Below are 6,000 nucleotides of genomic sequence, written 5' to 3'. Positions count from 1 at the left end.
AGTGAATGCGCCGCACAACGGAGGCAGCGGATGCCTTTTTCCAGCGCATCTGCTGCCCCATTGTGAGGTGGGGGAGGAGTTCCGGCCGCGCATGCGCGGTCGGAAATGGCGGACCGTCGGAAGCAAAAAAACGTTACATGTAACGTTTTTTGCTCCCGGCGGTCCACCACAACACGGCGCAACCGTCGCACGACGGTTGCAACGTGTGTCAATGCGTCGCTAATGCTAGTCTATGGGGCAAAAACGCATCCTGCAGACAACTTTGCAGGATGCGTTTTTTTCCCATAAACTATGCATTGCGACATACTGAAAAAAATGCTAGTGTGAAAGTAGCCTTAGATACCTTAATGGTCTTTCAGTGCTTGTTCTGAAATGTGCACTGTTACCATGATATTTTCATTTAGAGATAACATGGCATTTGAACTAGTACACAGAAAAATCAGACCTATGAATAAGGGAGCTGCTCTGGAAACTGCTGATGATGGGGGCCAGTGGATTCAGATTTTGCAGGACTGATAACCGGTCAGGATCTGAAAGGTAGGAGAATGGAAATGAGCAGATAATTATTGTGTAGAAATCAATGTGCTCGACAGAGGCGTCAAGGATCTCGGGAGTTAAAGGGAACCTGTCACCCCGTTTTTTGAGATTGAGCTATAAATACTGTTAAATAGGGCCTGCGCTGTGTGTTACTATAGTGTATGTAGTGTACCCCGATTCCCCACCTATGCTGAGAAATAACTTACCAAAGTCGCCGTTTTCGCCTGCCAATCAGGCTGGTCAGGTCGGGAGGGCGTGGTGACATCGCTGGTTCTTCCTCAGCTTTACGTTGGTGGCGTAGTGGTGAACAAGCAGCGCGCGATCTGCGCTGTCATCCCTTTCGTCGGTGGGGGCGGCCATCTTCCTGGGGCCGCGCGTGCGCAGATGGAGTGCTCTGCTGCACGGGGCTTCAGGAAAATGGCCGCGGGATGCCGTGCGTGCGCATTAGAGATCGCGGCGGCCATTTTCCCAAAGCCGAGATGCAAACTCGGCTTTGGGAAAATGGCCGCCGCGATCTCTAATGCGCACGCGCGGCATCCCGCGGCCATTTTCCTGAAGCCCCGTGCAGCAGAGCACTCCATCTGCGCACGCGCGGCCCCAGGAAGATGGCCGCCCCCACCGACGAAAGGGATGATAGCGCAGATCGCGCGCTGCTTGTTCACCACTACGCCACCAACGTAAAGCTGAGGAAGAACCAGCGCTGTGAACATGCCCTCCCGACCTGACCAGCCTGATTGACAGGCGAAAACGGCGACTTTGGTAAGTTATTTCTCAGCATAGGTGGTGAATCGGGGTACACTACATACACTATAGGAACACACAGCGCAGGCCCTATTTAACAGTATTTATAGCTCAATCTCAAAAAACGGGGTGACAGGTTCCCTTTAAGGCCCCTTCACATTAAGCGACGCTGCAGCGATACCGACAACGATCCGGATCGCTGCAGCGTCGCTGTTTGGTCGCTGGAGAGCAGTCACACAGACCGCTCTCCAGCGACCAACGATGCCGGTAACCAGGGTAAACATCGGGTTACTAAGCGCAGGGCCGCACTTAGTAACCCGATGTTTACCCTGGTTACCAGTGTAAAAGTAAAAAAAAACAAAAACTACATACTTACCTACCGCTGTCTGTCCCCGGCGCTCTGCTTCTCTGCACTCCTCCTGTACTGGCTCTGAGCACAGCGGCCGGAAAGCAGAGCGGTGACGTCACCGCTCTGCTTTCCGGCTGACCAACGCTCACAGCCAGTACAGGAGGAGTGCAGAGCACAGCGCCGGGGACAGACAGCGGTAGGTAAGTATGTAGTGTTGGTTTTTTTAAACTTTTACGCTGGTAACCAGGGTAAACATCGGGTTACTAAGCACGGCCCTGCGCTTAGTAACCCGATGTTTACCCTGGTTACCAGTGAAGACATCGCTGGATCGGTGTCACACACGCCGATCCAGCGATGTCCACGGGAGATCCAGCGACGTAATAAAGTTCTGGACTTTGTTCAGCGACCAACGATCTCCCAGCAGGGGCCTGATCGTTGGTCGCTGTCACACAGAACGATTTCCTTAACGATATCGTTGCTGCGTCACAAAAAGCAACGATATCGTTATGTGTGAAGGTACCCTTAATGGAAGTGTGTGAAGTCCTCTAATGGAATGTCACTACTGTGCACACTCTGCCAAGCACTGGTAGGTAGTTGACTTCCATGGCAGCAAACTGTACATAACGCAACATACAAGCTCTCATAGCAGGAGGATGACAGCAGATAGAAGAAGCAAGTCATTGTAATCTTGCTTATTTTGGTGCTGTCGAACCAAATTTACCAATTTCATACCATGAGAATTCCCTTTTAATTCCATCCAAAGGTTTTTTTTTGTGTGTGTGTGCGCCAACAGAAATACACATTGGTACCAGAAAAAGTAACTGTAAATCGAGTTGGTACTTTAAAATCTACAAAAAGAGAAGCATTATATGAAGTTTCCTTAGTCAAAGAGTCAAGAAATATGAGGAAAGGGAGGATTGAGAATAGCATAACTATTCAGTAAAATGAAGAATCCTTTATTTATAAAACCCTTAAAACAAGATGATCTGTCAGGGAAACATGTTAAAAACTCAATCCTGCAACTCGCACCCTGTAGCAAAGAAAGTTGGTGTTTTTTGTTAGCAAAACCGCATACATTACATCGACTGCCTGGACAGTTGTAGAAGTTACTGGATGGCAACCAGTTAAAGGTGGTAGATTGTGTTTGAAAAAGGATGGGTGAAAGAATATTACCCATTCAACCTCTCCTAGCTATATATCTTAAAGGGAACCTGTCACCCCCAAATTCGAAGGTGAGCTAAGCCCACCAGCATGTATCGATGTATACCGATGTATCCTGAAAGATGAGAAAGAGGTTAGATTATACTCTCCCGGGGGCGGTCCCGATACGATGGGCATCGCAGTCCGAGGTCTCCCATCTTACGATGACGTCCTCTTCTTGTAGTCACGCTGCAGCTCCAGTGCAGGCGTACTTTGCCCTGATGAGGGCAGAGCAAAGTACTGCAGTGCGCAGGTGCCGGGCCTCTCTGACCTTTCACGGTGCCTGCGCACTGCAGTACTTTGCCCTCAACAGGGCAGATAAAGTACCCCTGCGCTGTAGCATAACTACAAGAAGAGGACGTCATCATAAGAAGATGGGAGGCCCCGGACCGCGACACCTATTGAACCGGACCGCAGCGGGATTGCCCCTGGGTGAGTATAATCTAACCTCTCTTTCTCATCTTTCACGACACATCAGGCTTATCTACAGCATTCCAGAATGCTGTAGATAAGCCCCTGATGCTGGTGGGCTTAGCTCATCTTCGATTTTGGGGGTGACAGGTTCCCTTTAAGTAGAGATGGGTGAACCCGGATGGTAAAGTTCAGGGTTTGTACTGGACACCTAATGTCTGTGTATGGACTTCTGGAAGTCCGTGTTTCTGTTCGGGTTTGGCAGCATGAACAAAGCTTGTTGAAAGGCTGCAGCAAATCAACAAGCTTTATTGTGTCATGTACTGGCATTGCTGTGATTGACCGGCAGGTTATCCGGGTAATCAAAAGTAAAGGGGTCCCACGTCGTTTTTCTTAAATGATTTAAATAAATAACTGCATGGAGTCCCACCATTTTTTGATAAACAGCCAAAACTGACAGCTGGAGGCTGGTATTCTCAGACTTGGAAGGGGCCATGGATATTGGCCAAAACCACAAAAGGGATGCACAACCTGCATAAAAGTATAGGGTGCGTAATCATGTATCAAAACAGGAAATATGAAGGAAGGGAGAAAAAAAAGATACACAACTGATGCACGCACTTTAAATTAATAGTTTTTTTAATATAAAAGGAATACATTTTATTAATATGCCATACATAAAAATGCTAAAATTGAGTACAAAAACCTGAAACCCATACAATAAAGTGCAAACACCGGTCACAATTGCGGTCCATATTTAGTCATAACATGATGATATATCATACATCTATAATACAACGCCTAGAAATAGTCAATTAAGTGTACATGACATGGTATATACCAAACACTAGAAAAAAATTTCAAAAGTTAAGACATATCAAGAACATGGTTGTAATAGATAGTTTCTACAATTATAGTGAATGTGATGTATGCCAAGCACAAAGCATCCACAACCAAAATGATTATCAAATACAATGTCCGGTAGAATATAAAAATACATAATAGAAAAAATCAGGACTAGTGGGAAGCTCGTACAGTATTGGGAAAGGCTATAGCCATATAGATACTATAGGATCCGAGACCCTGTGATCTAGACTCACCTCTACCATCCAATATACCACACAGCCTGTAGGGCTAATAAATCCACAAAACAATAAACAGTGCCCTAACAGAGAAATGAGTGGAGTACCAACTAGGAGTAAGTAATGTCACAAATAAAAGACCATAAATCAGGTTAATCCGAACACCCCATGCTTATTGCTGTGGCCCTCCCCAGTCTAAAAGTAGCCCGCAGCTGCCCCAGAAAAGGTGCATCAAAGTCTGGCGCTTTGCCCATCTCTTTCCACTTGCCCTGGTGCAGCGGCAAGTGGGGTAATAGTTTTGGGGTTGATGTCGGCTGTTTTATGTCCGCTGAAGCCAAGCCTAGGGGTTAGTAACGGAGAGATGTCTATAAGACACCCACATTACTAAACAAGATCCCCAGCGGCCCAGGTAACTGGAACTGCAGGATCCAAGATCGCAACGAGAGGCGGCAAGAGCACCTGTAGATATGGGGAGCGTCTTCCCTGGTGAGTGCACAGCCTCCGTGCGCCTGGAACGCTGCTAGACGGCACACGTGGGCCAGAAGGAAGCCGCTGCACAGAGCGGTCAGAGAGAGGGGTCGTGGTCTGGGTGACGTCACCAAGACAAGAAATGTCCGCGCTGCTTACAGCTCCCTCTTGTATTAGCTTTTTAGCTCTTTATTTTTCCTCCAGTGTTTCTTTCACCTTGCCGCCGCCTCCCCTTCCCCCCTCCTCCCCCCTCTTCCCCTCTCTTCCCCTCCCCCGCCTTTTCCTTCCCCCTTCCCCCTCTCCCCTATTCCTACCCCTATGCCTTTTTTGGCCCATTTGGTCCCTTGAGTTTTGCAAGCGGTTTACTTTAGATTTTATATGTATATTATATATTTCTATTATATTTTTATTATATAATACCATATTTTATTCCTTTCTTCCATTTCCCCTATTTATTTCCCATTCTACAGGGTGGTTCCTGTATGTTTTTAGCGAAGTCCCCGTTTTCTGTGTGTTTTTTATCTGTATTTAATATTATTAAATATTTTTTAAATATTTTTTAGTTAGGGGCACATTTCGCTTATATTTGCACATTGCACATTCACCATATTCCCCACTCTTATCTATTTTTTTTAATTGGTACTGCTGTGTCCTATATGTAGGCGCGGCTTTGCGGGTATCTGGGGCTATATAAGGAGCATCCGACTGCCGGGACCATAGCCCTGACGAAGAAGGTCCGGAGACCTTCGAAACGCGTAGGCAATTTTGGTCCTGTGCGGCCCCCGTCCGTTGCTCCTTTCTTTCTTGTCTTGGTGACGTCACCCAGACCACGCCCCCTCTCTCTGACCGCTCTGTGCAGCGGCTCCCTTCTGGCCCACGTGTGCCGTCTAGCAGCGTTCCAGGAGCACGGAGGCTGTGCACTCACCAGGGAGGACGCTCCCCATATCTACAGGTGCTGTTGCCGCCTCTCGTTGCGATCTTGGATCCTGCAGTTCCAGTTACCCGGGCCGCTGGGGATCTTGTCTTACCACTTCCTGGGACAGTGCCAACATTCCTCAGGACAGCGCCAGCAGCTTCTCAGCAGTTACCTCCTATTAAGTAAGTGTGCGGTTCTTTTATTCATCTATCATATACATCTGCCACATGCTTTATTATTACAGACTATTCTGCTGGGTCTGTGAGCATTTGCTCTTTTGTTTACTGCCTCATACG

The sequence above is a fragment of the Ranitomeya imitator genome, chromosome 6, assembly GCF_032444005.1.
Source record: "Ranitomeya imitator isolate aRanImi1 chromosome 6, aRanImi1.pri, whole genome shotgun sequence".
In the NCBI taxonomy this organism is placed as follows: domain Eukaryota; kingdom Metazoa; phylum Chordata; class Amphibia; order Anura; family Dendrobatidae; genus Ranitomeya; species Ranitomeya imitator.
Note: the sequence above shows the minus strand (reverse complement) of the source record.